The sequence below is a fragment of the Lissotriton helveticus genome, chromosome 7 (genome assembly GCF_964261635.1).
Source record: "Lissotriton helveticus chromosome 7, aLisHel1.1, whole genome shotgun sequence".
Classification (NCBI taxonomy): domain Eukaryota; kingdom Metazoa; phylum Chordata; class Amphibia; order Caudata; family Salamandridae; genus Lissotriton; species Lissotriton helveticus.
Genome location: NC_136068.1, coordinates 1942190677 through 1942209462, shown reverse-complemented (window position 1 = coordinate 1942209462; position 18786 = coordinate 1942190677).

Here is an 18786-nt window from a genome sequence, read left to right as displayed (position 1 = left end):
CATAATCCACACCCTACTGCATGATGTCAGATCACAACAACAGACATATTGTAGCTCAAACGAAACCCAAAACAAAGCATGACACGAGGTGCTGGGCTCTGGCCAAAATTTAATCCGTCACCGTACAGTTGCGGATTGTTGAATTCAAGTACTAAACTGGTACTAATGAGGTTGATCTGTTACCGTACAGTTGCTGATTGTTGAATTCAAGTACTAAACTGGTACTAATGAGGTTAATCTGTTACCGTACAGTTGCTGATTGTTGAATTCAAGTACTAAACTGGTACTAATGAGGTTAATCTGTCACCATACAGTTGCTGATTGTTGAATTCAAGTACTAAACTGGTACTAATGAGGTTAATCTGTCACTGTACAGTTGCTGATTGTTGAATTCAATTACTAAACTGGTACTAATGAGGTTAAACTGTCACCATACAGTTGCTGATTGTTGAATTCAAGTACTAGACTGGTACTAATGAGGTTAATCTATAACTGTACAGTTGCTGATTGTTGAATTCAAGTACTAAACTGGTACTAATGAGGTTAATCTGTTACCGTACAGTGGCTGATTGTTGAATTCAAGTACTAAACTGGTACTAATGAGGTTAATCTGTCACTGTACAGTTGCTGATTGTTGAATTCAAGTACTAAACTGGTACTAATGAGGTTAATCTGTTACCGTACAGTTGCTGATTGTTGAATTCAAGTACTAAACTGGTACTAATGAGGTTAATCTGTTACCGTACAGTTGCTGATTGTTGAATTCAATTACTAAACTGGTACTAATGAGGTTAATCTGTCACCATACAGTTGCTGATTGTTGAATTCACGTACTAAACTGGTACTAATGAGGTTATTCTGTCACTGTACAGTTGCTGATTGTTGAATTCAAGTACTAAACTGGTACTAATGAGGTTAATCTGTCACCGTACAGTTGCTGATTGTTGAATTCAAGTACTAAACTGGTACTAATGAGGTTAATCCGTCACCGTACAGTTGCGGATTATTGAATTCAAGTACTAAACTGGTACTAATGAGGTTAATCTGTCACTGTACAGTTGCTGATTGTTGAATTCAAGTACTAAACTGGTACTAATGAGGTTAATCTGTTAACGTACAGTTGCTGATTGTTGAATTCAAGTACTAAACTGGTACTAATGAGGTTAATCTGTTACCGTACAGTTGCTGATTGTTGAATTCAATTACTAAACTGGTACTAATGAGGTTAATCTGTCACCATACAGTTGCTGATTGTTGAATTCAAGTACTAAACTGGTACTAATGAGGTTAATCTGTCACTGTACAGTTGCTGATTGTTGAATTCAAGTACTAAACTGGTACTAATGAGGTTAATCTGTCACCGTACAGTTGCTGATTGTTGAATTCAAGTACTAAACTGGTACTAATGAGGTTAAACTCTAGATTGCACTAACACGGCATGTGTTAGTGTCTCCTAAGGCACTGGTAAATATTTGCTGGGACCACCAGTTTGAAATTTGTGGAATAAAGTTTTTCAAACAAAAATTGTTTCCAATGCTTTTCTCGATTTCGTAAGTATTTTATTCATACTATTAACATCAATTCCTTAGTTAGATGTTATTCACTGTCCAATAGGTGTTAAACCAATCAATTTTTCATATATCCAAAACATTTATATCTTCCAATGCATTTCGGCCCACTGGCCTTCATCGGGGAAGTCTGTGAAACAGATAATGTACTCATCACTACATTGTAAAATGTTCATGAATCACATATTTTAAATAACTCGTATTACATCAATATATACTCGTTCAGTGAAAGCAAATATAAATGCAAATATACGCTAATTCAAATGAACCTATGTCGACATTGATCAAGTTGTAGATCTCGGGGTACTCTAATTCGCACATCTCAAAATGTCTCATGCCTCCGTTCTAAACAAGTTCTAATCACTTTAAGGCAAATATCTCGCATAACTACCCAAATTACGCGCAGAGTTCAATATGCTCCGTCTAGGTTGCTTACCAAATGTGAGTGTCAGCTCGGGCGCCGCGATGTGTGTTTCCTTCGGTGTGAGGAAAGTTGGCGTCTGACGTCTAATGGGTGTGATTTAAACCTTAGTTACGCACGCGATTTCTTAAAGGGGCCGAGGCTTATGACAAGTAGTGTTTATGCGTGAGTGATCACCAAACTTTATCGACATAGTGGATACGAACAGTAAAGCAAATGTGGGTATATAGAATCACACAAGAGTGATTGTCCATCATAGCACTAATACAGTATTGATATATAATTAAACCAATGATACAACGATGTTGATGACAATTGCACAGCACAAAATTCAATAGTCTGTGGTTATAGGTAACAGCTAAATTCTGTTCTTTCATTAATCCCATTCGGGCTCAATGTTTGTAAATGATAAATCCAGTGATTCTCTCGTTTCAAGAGAGTTTTTTTATTGTCTCTTTCTTCACTTTTTTCCACAACTTCTAGAATGCAAGCCTTGATCTGGCTAATTTGATGATTGTGTTCAATGAAATGGGTGGCTACTGCTGATTTCAACACTCTCGTGCGAATGTTACTTTTGTGCTCTGTGAGCCTTATCTTGAATTTACGTTCTGTTTGTCCAATGTACGCTTTACCGCATGGGCACTTCATCATATATATGACATTTTTGGTGTCACAAGTTGCAGTTACCTGTAATTTGATTTTATTGCCTCTCATAGGATGCGTTATGGTGTTGCCTTCCATTATGTTGTGGCAGGTGCTGCAATTTCTGCACGGAATGGTACCTTTGTATTTAACAACCGCTTTCGGAACTTTAGAATGTTTGATGATTTCTCCCAAGTTTTTGGCTCTGGTGTATGCAAAAAGTGGTTCATCGACAAAAATGTTATTGAAATCTGGTTCTGTCTGCAATATTCGCCAATGTTTTTTAATAATCTTTTTGAAAGTTGGACTCACGTGAGAGAATTTGCTTACACATGTTATTTTGGTTGCTTTTTTAGTTGTGGCTGTTGTTAGTAAGAACTCTCTAGTTTTCAATTGAGCCCTCTCCATGGCTGAATTTAGCACTGTGTCTGGGTATCCTCTTTTTTTGAATTTATTCAACATGACTTTGGATTGCGTCAATGCTTCCTCTGGGTCTGAGGCAATACGCTTTACGCGTAGAAGCTGTGAGTAGGGCAAGTGTTGTTTAAGTGGAGATGGATGAAAGCTCTGATATAATAACAGATTGTTCCGATCTGTGGGTTTTGTGTGAAGTGTGGTTTCCATTTTATTACCTGTCTTTTTAATCACTTTCACATCCAGATAGTTAATACAATTGTCATGAATCTCATATGTGAATTGTATTCGTCTGTCCACTTCATTGAGTTGTTGAATGTTAAACATTAAGTTTTCCTTTGTGCCGTTCCAGAGTATAAAAATGTCGTCAATAAATCTCAAATATAGACGTAGGTGTTGTTTCCATTGATCCTTCTGAAAAATGTGGGTATTCTCATATTTATGCATGAATATATTAGCATATGAAGGCGCTGCTGGATTTCCCATAGCTGTGCCAGATTTTTGGAGATACCATTGATCTTGCCATCTAAAATAACTGTGCATTAATGTGAAAGTTAGTAGCTCCAATAGAAACACTTTTATGGATTCTTCATAGTCCATGTGAAGCAACGCTTCTTCTGTAGCTTCTATTCCCATGTCATGCGGTATTGAAGTGTAGAGGGCTTGAACATCTATGGTACACATAGTAATTTCTTCATCCTCGGTCAAGTTTACTTTATGCAGTTTAATCAAAAAATCTGTGGTATCTTTAACATAGGAATTCATTGTGGCAACATATGGTTGGAGATACTTGTCAATGAGTTTGAGGTTAATCCATAACTGTACAGTTGCTGATTGTTGAATTCAAGTACTAAACTGGTACTAATGAGGTTTATCTGTCACCGTACAGTTGCTGAATTCGAGTATTAAACTGGTACTAATGAGGTTAATCCGTCACCGTACAGTTGCTGATTGTTGAATTCAAGTACTAAACTGGTACTAATGAGGTTTATCTGTCACCGTACAGTTGCTGATTGTTGAATTCAAGTATTAAACTGGTACTAATGAGGTTAATCCGTCACCGTACAGTTGCTGATTGTTGAATTCAAGTACTAAACTGGTACTAATGAGGTTAATCTGTCACCGTACGGTTGCTGATTGTTGAATTCAAGTACTAAACTGGTATTAATGAGGATAATCTGTCACCGTACAGTTGCTGATTGTTGAATTCAAGTACTAAACTGGTACTAATGAGGTTAATCTGTCACCGTACAGTTGCCGATTGTTGAATTCAAGTACTAAACTAGTACTAATGAGGTTAATCTGTCACCGTACAGTTGCTGATTGTTGAATTCAAGTACTAAACTGGTACTAATGAGGTTAATCCGTCACTGTACAGTTGCTGATTGTTGAATTCAAGTACTAAACTGGTACTAATGAGGTTTATCTGTCACCGTACAGTTGCTGATTGTTGAATTCAAGTACTAAACTGGTACTAATGAGGTTAATCCGTCACCGTACAGTTGCTGATTGTTGAATTCAAGTACTAAACTGGTACTAATGAGGTTAATCTGTCACCGTACATTGCTGATTGTTGAATTCAAGTACTAAACTGGTACTAAACTGAGGTTAATCTGTCACCGTACAGTTGCTGACTGTTGAATTCAAGTACTAAACTGGTACTAATGAGGTTAATCTGTCACCGTACAGTTGCTGATTGTTGAATTCAAGTACTAAACTGGTACTAATGAGGTTAATCCGTCACTGTACAGTTGCTGACTGTTGAATTCAAGTACTAAACTGGTACTAATGAGGTTAATCTTTTCCCTGCCAGTAGTTATTGTCTCAGACATTGTTCTTAGTAAAGAGCTCTCATCAACCCCCTGGGCCTTTTATGTGCACCCTCACACAACGCGGCTGTGTCATTGTGTAACGATTGTTACACCATTACACAACGTGGCTGTGTCATTGTGTAACCATTGTTACACCATTACACCACGAGGCTGTGTCATTGTGTAACCATTGTTACACCATTACACCACGAGGCTGTGTCATTGTGTAACCATTGTTACACCATTACACCATGAGGCTGTCATTTTGTAACCATTGTTTCACCATTACACAATGTGGCTGTGTCATTGTGCAACCATTGAGCCACAAGGCTGTGTCATTTTGTAACCATTGTTACACCATTACACAACGTGGCTGTGTCAGTGTGTAACCATTATTACACCATTACACCACGAGGCTGTGCCATTGTGTAACCATTGTTACACCATTACACCATGAGGCCGTCATTTTGTAACCATTGTTACACCATTACACAACGTGGCTGTGTCATTGTGCAACCATTGTTACACCATTGAGCCACAAGGCTGTGTCAATTTGTAACCATTGTTACACCATTACGCCACGAGGCTGTGTCATTTTGTAACCATTGTTACACCATTACACAAAGTGGCTGTGTCATTCTGTACACATTGTTACACCATTACACCACGAGGATGTGTCATTTTGTAACCATTGTTATACCATTACACCACAAGGTTGTATCATTTTGTAACCATTGTTACACCATTACACAACATGGCTATGTCATTGTGTTACCATTGTTACAACTTTACACAACGTGGCTGTGTCATTGTGTAACCATTGTTACATCATTACACCATGAGGCTGTGTCATTTTGTAACCATTGTTACATCATTACGCAACGAGGCTGTGTCATTTTGTAACCATTGTTACACCATTACGCCAAGAGGCTGTGTCATTTTGTAACCATTGTTACACCATTACACAAAGTGGCTGTGTCATTGTGTAAACATTGTTACACCATTACACCACGAGGATGTGTCATTTTGTAAGCATTGTTACACCATTACACCACATGGTTGTGTCATTTTGTAACCATTGTTACACCTTTACACAACGTGGCTGTGTCATTGTGTAACCTTTGTCACAACTTTACACAACGTGGCTGTGTCATTGTGTAACCTTTGTCACAACTTTACACAACGTGGCTGTGTCATTGTGTAACCATTGTTACACCATTAAACCATGAGGCTGTGTCATTTTGTAACCATTGTTACACCATAACACCACGAGGCTGTGTCATTGTGCAACCATTGTTACACCATTACACAACATGGCTGTGTCATTGTGTAACCATTGTTACACCATTAAACCATGAGGATGTCATTTTGTAACCATTGTTACACCATTACACCACGAGGCTGTGTCATTGTGCAATCATTGTTACACCATTACGCCATGAGGCTGTGTCATTTTGTAACCATTGTTACACCATTACACCACGAGGCTGTGTCATTGTGCAACCATTGTTACACCATTACACAACGTGGCTGTGTCATTGTGTAACCTATGTTACACCTTTAGGCAACGTGGCTGTGCCATTTTGTAACCATTGTTACACCATTACGCAATGTGGCTGTGTAATTGTGCAACCATTGTTAAACCATTACACAACGTGGCTTTGTCATTGTGTAACCATTGTTACACCATTACACAACGCGGCTGTGTCATTTTGCAACCATTGTTACACCATTACGGAACATGGCTGTGTCATTGCGTAACCATTGTTACACCATTTCACAACGAGGCTGTCATTGTGTAACCATTGTTACACCATTACACCATGAGGATGTCATTTTGTAACCATTGTTACACCATTACACCACGAGGCTGTGTCATTGTGCAACCATTGTTACACCATTACACAACATGGCTGTGTCATTGTGTAACCATTGTTACACCATTACACCATGAGGATGTCATTTTGTAACCATTGTTACACCATTACACCACGAGGCTGTGTCATTGTGTAACCATTGTTACACCATTACGCCAAGAGGCTGTGTCATTTTGTAACCATTGTTACACCATTACACCACGAGGCTGTGTCATTGTGCAACCATTGTTACACCATTACACAACGTGGCTGTGTCATTGTGTAACCTATGTTACACCTTTAGACAACGTGGCTGTGTCATTTTGTAACCATTGTTACACCATTACACAATGTGGCTGTGTAATTGTGCAACCATTGTTAAACCATTACACAACGTGGCTTTGTCATTGTGTAACCATTGTTACACCATTACGGAACATGGCTGTGTCATTGTGCAACCATTGTTACACCATTACACAACGTGGCTGTGTCATTGTGTAACCTATGTTACACCTTTAGACAACGTTTAGAGCGCCATGAAACCGTTGGTGAAAGTGCGCGGTATAAATAATTTTAACGTAATGTAACGTAACGTTTAACGTAACGTGGCTGTGTAATTTTGTAACCATTGTTACACCATTACACAATGTGGCTGTGTAATTGTGCAACCATTGTTTGCTATTGTGTGTGGTATGCGGAATGTCATCGTCCTGAGGCGAAAAGCCGGGACCTGCCGTGAGAGAGCTGAATGCTGCATTTATTTGAATTTTGTTTTGAACTTTTAAAATTGCATCCTTATTTAGCGCCGAAATTGTTTCTAAAACTTTGGAAACTTACTTGTTGTCATTGCTAGGGATAGCGTGTCTTTTCCCTTGGCTGCAGTCTCAGAACCGCCCACCTTGCCTGTGAGTCCTGCCAGGACCGCCCCCTTGCAGCCGAGTCAGCGCTGTTTAGGGTCCCGCCATCTTGGGTGAGGAGCAAGGGGAGGGATAGCAGACTAGTGCTAAGCCCCTCCCGCCCTCACGCCCTCGCCAGTACAAAATGGAGCCTCTACCCCGGAGGCGCAGCGGACGGGCGCAGCGGGCGCGCCAAAGGCAAGCCCGTCTGGTCCCGTCCGTGACCGCACGGGACCAGGGGCCACAACCCCTGTCCCTCTCCCAGGAAACCTTGGGGGATACAGCTCTATTGAACTGTGCAATTTAAGACCACTTACTAAGACAGCATGTAACCATTCTTACCACCCCTTGAAGTTGCCCACTCAATGTCCGCACTGCCACTCTCATCTCAAAACCACTCCTTCCACGAGAACTCAGCAGACCTTCAAGATGTTTCTTCTTAATTGTAGGTCCTTACCCAAGCACCAAACGGAACTATCCCTGCTACTTGACGAGCTCACCCCAGATATAGTATTTCTTACTGAGACCTGGCTAACTCCGTCTTCAGAGCCCGACATAATACAAGCTCTGCCTCAAGGGTACCAAGTAGCAAGGCTAGATCGCTGTTCCGGGAAAGGAGGAGGTCTAGCAATAATATTTAAAGACATTTACTCCTGCCGCTGTCTTCCTAGCCCCTTTCCAGACTGCGAAAGCATGGCCTTCAGTCTGGAACTCTCACCTAATACTAACTTTGCTGGAGCATTGATTTATCGCCCCCCGGGTTCGCTTAGACAGTTTGTATATTCTCTACCCTCGGCTGTTGCAGACCTAGCCTCCACCTCCGCCAACTATACACTACTGGTCGACCTAAATATGCATTTTGAGAACTTAGCTGATTATACAGCCCAAGAGCTTATCGCCGATCTGTCCGCTCTGCAGCTATCGCAGCTAGTCAGATCCTCTACACATATGAAAGGGCACCTGCTGGACCCCATATTTATTAACTGCCCCAATTTAGAAGTCGAACACCCTATCGTGCTCCCATGGACAGACCACTGTCTAGTCCCTTTAACCTGGCACACGCATAGACCTCCTGCTCTGAGGCCAGGAGCACGGAATGCTCGCAACTGGTCCAAACTTCCACTAGATAAATGGACCGATGAACTACAAGCCACTACACCATTGATTAGTGCAGATCCCTTGTTAGCCAACGAAGAATTTAATAATTGGATAACAACATCATTGAATACCACACTTCCATCTAAGATAACTCGGGCAAAGAGATCTAGGACCTCGGCCCCTTGGTATTCGGAGGAACTTAGGGATTTTAAACGCAAGTGCAAAAGGCTTGAGAGGAAATGGCGTTTGGGCTACACTGACCCAGACAAAATTTTGTACAGGAAATCTATTAGGGACTATAAGACAGAAATAAAGAAAGCACAGACCCAGTATTACTCACAAAAGATCTCTGAAGCCAGCTCTAGTTCCAAGGAGATTTATCGGATAGTAAAATGTCTCACTGAACTTCCCCAGTCCCCTGTAAATAGTGACGACTTATAAGTCCGATGTAACGAGTTAGCTGATTTCTTCTATAACAAAGTGGATCTCATTTACTCATCCTTCCCAACCATTCTCCCAAATGTCTCAGGTGAAATCCTGGAGCATTTCAAGCAGGGTGTAACAGACAATCTGCCACCTGTGTTGGACGAGTTTCCTTTGTTACACCAGGACCTCCTGGCCACTTTAACGGCGCAGGTCATATCGGGCTCTCCCAGTGACCCTGCACCCCCGAGCTTCCTAAAGGCAGTTAATCACATCATCCTCCCGGTCATGTTGGAGGTACTAAATGCCTCAATTTCCACCAACATGGTTCCACCAGCATGGAAACAGGCAAGGGTGAGGGCACTCGCGAAGAAACCCAATATGGACGTGAATAATTTTAACAACTACTGTCCCATTTCCTTGCTCCCCTGGATCAGTAAGATATTGGAAAAACACATTAACAACCTTTTGACTAATTTTCTGGAAAATCATCAACTGCTTGACCCTTCACAAACCGGTTTTCGCCCAGAATCGGCTTTGTTGTCAGTTCTGGAAGAAACAAGAGGCATCTTAGATCGGGGAGGATCGGTGGCAGTCATCCTCCTCGATCTGAGTGCCGCTTTTGACACTGTAAACCATGAGATCTTACTGCAGCGTCTTCATGATATCGGGATCCAAGGAGGAGTGCTGAAATGGCTCAGGCCATTTCTGTCCAATAGAACATTCCAGGTTTTTGAGGGAAATACCATCTCTACCAGCAGACCGTTGGGCTGTGGAGTCCCACAGGGCTCCTCGCTCAGTCCGACGTTGTTTAACGTCTATATGAGACCACTGGCAGGTATCGTCCGCCCATATGGTATTAAGATCGTCACCTATGCGGACGATACCCAGTTGGTGGTCTCTCTGACACAGGCTGAGGACCCTACGGCCATAGTAGATCTGGCTGGCTGTCTGAGCGAAGTGAACAGCTGGATGACCCTGTCTTGCCTCAAACTTAATGGGGGCAAGACAGAGGTTATGATGTTGGGACGCTCAGTCCCGTCCTCGCTGAGTTCCATCTGGCCGGCCTGTCTGGGTCCCCCTCCAGTACCAAAGGATGCCATTAAGAGCTTGGGCATTTGGCTGGATAGTGCCCTAACGTTAAACCATCAGGCTGTTAAGTTGTCTGCTACCTGTTTTGGCATTATTAGAATGCTGAGAAAGATTCTCCCCCAGTTACCTTTCCAAGCTAGGCAAATTGTTGTACAGGGATTGATCCACTCTAGGCTGGACTTTGGAAATGCACTCTATCTGGGTGCTCCTGACTTCACACTGCGGAAGTTACAAGTGATCCAAAACTGCGCAGTCCGGACCCTGCTTCAAATTCCTCGTAGGTCCTCCGCTAAACCTGGATTAGCAAGATTGCACTGGCTTCCTGTAAGAGACAGGATTGCTTTCAAATCCCTCTGTATTGCCCACCAGTCCTTCTGGGCAATCGGCCCTCTGATCAATCATTCCCTAATCACCCCATACCTCCCTAGCAGACAGCTGCGCTCAGCTAGCGCATACCTTGCCACGGTGCCCAAAGTCAACCGGGCTAGATTATTCCCTGAACGCTGCTAAGCTGTGGAACAGCCTACCCCTTCAACTAAGGTCTAATGCAGACCTGACTTGTTCAGGCAACACCTGAAAACCTTTCTGTTCAATAAATAAACTTTCCTCTCTCTCTGTGTTAATTGGTTTTACTACTTACAATTTTTTGCAATGTCAGTGCTTGGACGCCTCTGGTCAACTATTTCGCGCTATATAAAACGCATTTACATTACATTACATTACATTGTTACACCATTAAACAACGTGGCTGTGTCATTTTGTAACCATTGTTACACCATTACACAACGTGGATGTGTCATTGTGTAACCTTTGTTACAACTATACACAACGTGGCTGTGTCATTGTGTAACCATTGTTACACCATTAAACCATGAGGCTGTGTCATTTTGTAACCATTGTTACACCATTACACCAAGAGGCTGTGTCATTGTGCAACCAGTGTTACACCATTACACAACATGGCTGTGTCATTGTGTAACCATTGTTACACCATTACACCATGAGGCTGTCATTTTGTAACCATTGGTACACCATTACACCACGAGGCTGTGTCATTGTGTAACCATTGTTACACCATTACGCCAAGAGGCTGTGTCATTTTGTAACCATTGTTACACCATTACACCACGAGGCTGTGTCATTGTGCAACCATTGTTACACCATTACACAACGTGGCTGTGTCATTGTGTAACCTGTGTTACACCTTTAGACAACGTGGCTGTGTCATTTTGTAACCATTGTTACACCATCACACAATGTGGCTGTGTAATTGTGCAACCATTGTTAAACCATTACACAACGTGGCATTGTCATTTTATAACCATTGTTACACCATTACACAACGCGGCTGTGTCATTTTGCAACCATTGTTACACCATTACGGACATGGCTGTGTCATTGCGTAACCATTGTTACACCATTACACAACGAGGCTGTCATTGTGTAACCATTGTTACACCATTAAACAACGTGGCTGTGTCATTGTGTAACCATTGTTACACCATTATGCAATGTGGCTGTCATTGTGTAACCATGGTTACACCATTACGCAACATGGCTGTGTCATTGTGCAACCATGGTTACATCATTACACAAAGTGGCTGTGTCATTGTGCAACCATTGTTACACCATTACGCCACTAGGCTGTGTCATTGCATAACCATTGTTACACCATTACACAATGTGGCTGTATCATTACGTAACCAATGTTACATCATTACACAACCTGGCTGTGTCATTTTGTAACCATTGTTACATCATTACACGACGTGGCTGTGTCATTTTGTAACCACTGTTACATCATTACACATGAGGCTGTGTCATTGTGCAACCTTTGTTACACCATTACACAACGTGGCTGTATAATTGTGTAACCATTATTACACCATTACACCACAAGGATGTGTCATTTTGTAACCATTGTTACACCATTACACCATGAGGCTGTGTCATTTTGTAACCATTGTTACACCATTACACAAAGTGGCTGTATCATTGTGTAACCATTGTTACACCATTACACCACGAGGATGTGTCATTTTGTAACCATTGTTACATCATTACACCACACGGATGTGTCATTTTGTAACCATTGTTACACCATTACACAACATGGCTCTGTCATTTTGTAACCATTGTTACATCATTACACAACGTGGCTGTGTCATTGTGTAACCATTGTTACATCATTACACCACACGGCTGTGTCATTGTGTAACCATTGTTACACCATTACACAACGTAGCTCTGTCATTTTGTAACCATTGTAACACCATTACAGCATGAGGCTGCGTCATTTTGTAACCATTGTTACACCATTACACAACGAGGCTGTGTGATTTTGTAACCATTGTTACACCATTACACACCGTGGCTGTGTCATATTGTAACCATTGTAACACCATTACAGCATGAGGCTGCGTCATTTTTTAACCATTGTTACACCATTACACACCGTGACTGTGTCATTTTGTAACCATTGTAACACCATTACAGCATGAGGCTGCGTCATTTTGTAACCATTGTTACACCATTACACAACGAGACTGTGTCATGTTTTAACCATTGTTACACCATTACACAACGAGGCTGTGTCATTTTGTAACCATTGTTACACCATTACACACCGTGGCTGTGTCATTTTGTAACCATTGTTACACCATTACACACCGTGGCTGCGTCATTTTGTAACCATTGTTACATCATTACACAACGAGGCTGTGTCATTTTGTAACCATTGTTACACCATTACACAACGAGGCTGTGTCATTTTGTAGCCATTGTTACATCATTACGCAACGAGGCTGTGTCATTTTGTAACCATTGTTACACCATTACACAAAGTGGCTGTGTCATTGTGTAAACATTGTTACACCATTACACCACGAGGATGTGTCATTTTGTAACCATTGTTACACCATTACACCACGAGGATGTGTCATTTTGTAACCATTGTTACACCATTACACAACGTGGCTGTGTCATTTTGTAACCATTGTTACACCATTACACAAGGCTGTGTCATTTTGTAACCATTGTTACACCATTACACAATGTGGCTGTGTCATTGTGTAACCATTGTTACACCATTACACAACGTGGCTGTGTCATTTTGTAACCATTGTTACACCATTACACAAGGCTGTGTCATTTTGTAACCATTGTAACACCATTACAGCATGTGGCTGTGTCATTTTGTAACCATTGTAACACCATTACAGCATGAGGCTGCGTCACTTTGTAACCATTGTTACACCATTACACACCGTGGCTGGGTCATTTTGTAATCATTGTAACACCATTACAGCATGAGGCTGCGTCATTTTGTAACTATTGTTACACCATTACACAACGAGGCTGTGTCATTTTGTAACCATTGTTACACCATTACACAACGAGGCTGTGTCATTTTGTAACCATTGTAACACCATTACACACCGTGGCTGTCATTTTGTAACCATTGTTACACCATTACACACCGTGGCTGCGTCATTTTGTAACCATTGTTACATCATTACACAACGAGGCTGTGTCATTTTGTAACCATTGTTACATCATTACACAACGAGGCTGTGTCATTTTGTAACCAGTGTAACACCATTACAGCATGAGGCTGCATCATTTTGTAACCATTGTTACACCATTACACAACGTGGCTGTGTCATTTTGTAACCATTGTAACACCATTACACAACGCCATTGTTACACCATTACACAACGAGGCTGTGTCATTTTGTAACCATTGTTACATCATTACACAATGAGGCTGTGTCATTTTGTAACCATTGTTACACCATTACACCACCAGGCTGTGTCGTTGTGTAACCATTGTTACACCATTACACAACGAGGCTGTGTCATTTTGTTACCATTGTTACACCATTACACAACGAGGCTGTGTCATTTTGTAACCATTGTTACACCATTACACACCGTGGCTGTGTCATTCTGTGACCATTGTTACACCATTACACAACGAGGCTGTGTCATTTTGTAACCATTGTTACACCATTACACACCGTGGCTGTGTCATTTTTTAACCATTGTTACACCGTTACACAACGAGGCTGTGTCATTTTGTAACCATTGTTAGACCATTACACACCGTGGCTGTGTCATTTTGTAACCATTGTAACACCATTACAGCATGTGGCTGTGTCATTTTGTAACCATTGTAACACCATTACAGCATGAGGCTGCCTCATTTTGTAACCATTGTTACACCATTACACACCGTGGCTGTGTCATTTTGTAACCATTGTAACACCATTACAGCATGAGGCTGCGTCATTTTGTAACCATTGTTACACCATTACACAACGAGGCTGTGTCATTTTGTAACCATTGTTACACCATTACACGAGGCTGTGTCATTTTGTAACCATTGTTACACCAATACACAACGTTGCAGTGTCATTTTGTAACCATTGTTACACCATTACACACCGTGGCTGTGTCATTTTGTAACCATTGTTACACCATTATAGCATGAGGCTGTGTCATTTTGTAACCATTGTTACACCATTACACAAAGTGGCTGTGTCATTGTGTAAACATTGTTACACCATTACACCACGAGGATGTGTCATTTTGTAACCTTTGTTACACCATTACACCACAAGGTTGTGTCATTTTGTAACCATTGTTACACCATTACACAACGTGGATGTGTCATTGTGTAACCTTTGTTACAACTATACACAACGTGGCTGTGTCATTGTGTAACCATTGTTACACCATTAAACCATGAGGCTGTGTCATTTTGTAACCATTGTTACACCATTACACCAAGAGGCTGTGTCATTGTGCAACCAGTGTTACACCATTACACAACATGGCTGTGTCATTGTGTAACCATTGTTACACCATTACACCATGAGGCTGTCATTTTGTAACCATTGGTACACCATTACACCACGAGGCTGTGTCATTGTGTAACCATTGTTACACCATTACGCCAAGAGGCTGTGTCATTTTGTAACCATTGTTACACCATTACACCACGAGGCTGTGTCATTGTGCAACCATTGTTACACCATTACACAACGTGGCTGTGTCATTGTGTAACCTGTGTTACACCTTTAGACAACGTGGCTGTGTCATTTTGTAACCATTGTTACACCATCACACAATGTGGCTGTGTAATTGTGCAACCATTGTTAAACCATTACACAACAAGGCATTGTCATTTTATAACCATTGTTACACCATTACACAACGCGGCTGTGTCATTTTGCAACCATTGTTACACCATTACGGACATGGCTGTGTCATTGCGTAACCATTGTTACACCATTACACAACGAGGCTGTCATTGTGTAACCATTGTTACACCATTAAACAACGTGGCTGTGTCATTGTGTAACCATTGTTACACCATTATGCAACGTGGCTGTCATTGTGTAACCATGGTTACACCATTACGCAACATGGCTGTGTCATTGTGCAACCATTGTTACATCATTACACAAAGTGGCTGTGTCATTGTGCAACCATTGTTACACCATTACGCCACTAGGCTGTGTCATTGCATAACCATTGTTACACCATTACACAATGTGGCTGTATCATTACGTAACCAATGTTACATCATTACACAACCTGGCTGTGTCATTTTGTAACCATTGTTACATCATTACACGACGTGGCTGTGTCATTTTGTAACCACTGTTACATCATTACACATGAGGCTGTGTCATTGTGCAACCTTTGTTACACCATTACACAACGTGGCTGTATAATTGTGTAACCATTATTACACCATTACACCACAAGGATGTGTCATTTTGTAACCATTGTTACACCATTACACCATGAGGCTGTGTCATTTTGTAACCATTGTTACACCATTACACAAAGTGGCTGTATCATTGTGTAACCATTGTTACACCATTACACCACGAGGATGTGTCATTTTGTAACCATTGTTACATCATTACACCACACGGATGTGTCATTTTGTAACCATTGTTACACCATTACACAACATGGCTCTGTCATTTTGTAACCATTGTTACATCATTACACAACGTGGCTGTGTCATTGTGTAACCATTGTTACATCATTATACCACACGGCTGTGTCATTGTGTAACCATTGTTACACCATTACACAACGTAGCTCTGTCATTTTGTAACCATTGTAACACCATTACAGCATGAGGCTGCGTCATTTTGTAACCATTGTTACACCATTACACAACGAGGCTGTGTGATTTTGTAACCATTGTTACACCATTACACACCGTGGCTGTGTCATTTTGTAACCATTGTAACACCATTACAGCATGAGGCTGCGTCATTTTGTAACCATTGTTACACCATTACACACCGTGACTGTGTCATTTTGTAACCATTGTAACACCATTACAGCATGAGGCTGCGTCATTTTGTAACCATTGTTACACCATTACACAACGAGACTGTGTCATGTTTTAACCATTGTTACACCATTACACAACGAGGCTGTGTCATTTTGTAACCATTGTTACACCATTACACACCGTGGCTGTGTCATTTTGTAACCATTGTTACACCATTACACACCGTGGCTGCGTCATTTTGTAACCATTGTTACATCATTACACAACGAGGCTGTGTCATTTTGTAACCATTGTTACACCATTACACAACGAGGCTGTGTCATTTTGTAGCCATTGTTACATCATTACGCAACGAGGCTGTGTCATTTTGTAACCATTGTTACACCATTACGCCAAGAGGCTGAGTCATTTTGTAACCATTGTTACACCATTACACAAAGTGGCTGTGTCATTGTGTAAACATTGTTACACCATTACACCACGAGGATGTGTCATTTTGTAACCATTGTTACACCATTACACCACGAGGATGTGTCATTTTGTAACCATTGTTACACCATTACACAACGTGGCTGTGTCATTTTGTAACCATTGTTACACCATTACACAAGGCTGTGTCATTTTGTAACCATTGTTACACCATTACACAATGTGTCTGTGTCATTGTGTAACCATTGTTACACCATTACACAACGTGGCTGTGTCATTTTGTAACCATTGTTACACCATTACACAAGGCTGTGTCATTTTGTAACCATTGTAACACCATTACAGCATGTGGCTGTGTCATTTTGTAACCATTGTAACACCATTACAGCATGAGGCTGCGTCACTTTGTAACCATTGTTACACCATTACACACCGTGGCTGGGTCATTTTGTAATCATTGTAACACCATTACAGCATGAGGCTGCGTCATTTTGTAACTATTGTTACACCATTACACAACGAGGCTGTGTCATTTTGTAACCATTGTTACACCATTACACAACGAGGCTGTGTCATTTTGTAACCATTGTAACACCATTACACACCGTGGCTGTCATTTTGTAACCATTGTTACACCATTACACACCGTGGCTGCGTCATTTTGTAACCATTGTTACATCATTACACAACGAGGCTGTGTCATTTTGTAACCATTGTTACATCATTACACAACGAGGCTGTGTCATTTTGTAACCAGTGTAACACCATTACAGCATGAGGCTGCATCATTTTGTAACCATTGTTACACCATTACACAACGTGGCTGTGTCATTTTGTAACCATTGTAACACCATTACACAACGAGGCTGTGTCATTTTGTAACCATTGTTACACCATTACACAACGAGGCTGTGTCATTTTGTAACCATTGTTACATCATTACACAATGAGGCTGTGTCATTTTGTAACCATTGTTACACCATTACACCACCAGGCTGTGTCGTTGTGTAACCATTGTTACACCATTACACAACGAGGCTGTGTCATTTTGTTACCATTGTTACACCATTACACAACGAGGCTGTGTCATTTTGTAACCATTGTTACACCATTACACACCGTGGCTGTGTCATTCTGTGACCATTGTTACACCATTACACAACGAGGCTGTGTCATTTTGTAACCATTGTTACACCATTACACACCGTGGCTGTGTCATTTTTTAACCATTGTTACACCGTTACACAACGAGGCTGTGTCATTTTGTAACCATTGTTAGACCATTACACACCGTGGCTGTGTCATTTTGTAACCATTGTAACACCATTACAGCATGTGGCTGTGTCATTTTGTAACCATTGTAACACCATTACAGCATGAGGCTGCCTCATTTTGTAACCATTGTTGCACCATTACACACCGTGGCTGTGTCATTTTGTAACCATTGTAACACCATTACAGCATGAGGCTGCGTCATTTTGTAACCATTGTTACACCATTACACAACGAGGCTGTGTCATTTTGTAACCATTGTTACACCATTACACGAGGCTGTGTCATTTTGTAACCATTGTTACACCAATACACAACGTTGCAGTGTCATTTTGTAACCATTGTTACACCATTACACACCGTGGCTGTGTCATTTTGTAACCATTGTTACACCATTACAGCATGAGGCTGTGTCATTTTGTAACCATTGTTACACCATTACACAAAGTGGCTGTGTCATTGTGTAAACATTGTTACACCATTACACCACGAGGATGTGTCATTTTGTAACCTTTGTTACACCATTACACCACAAGGTTGTG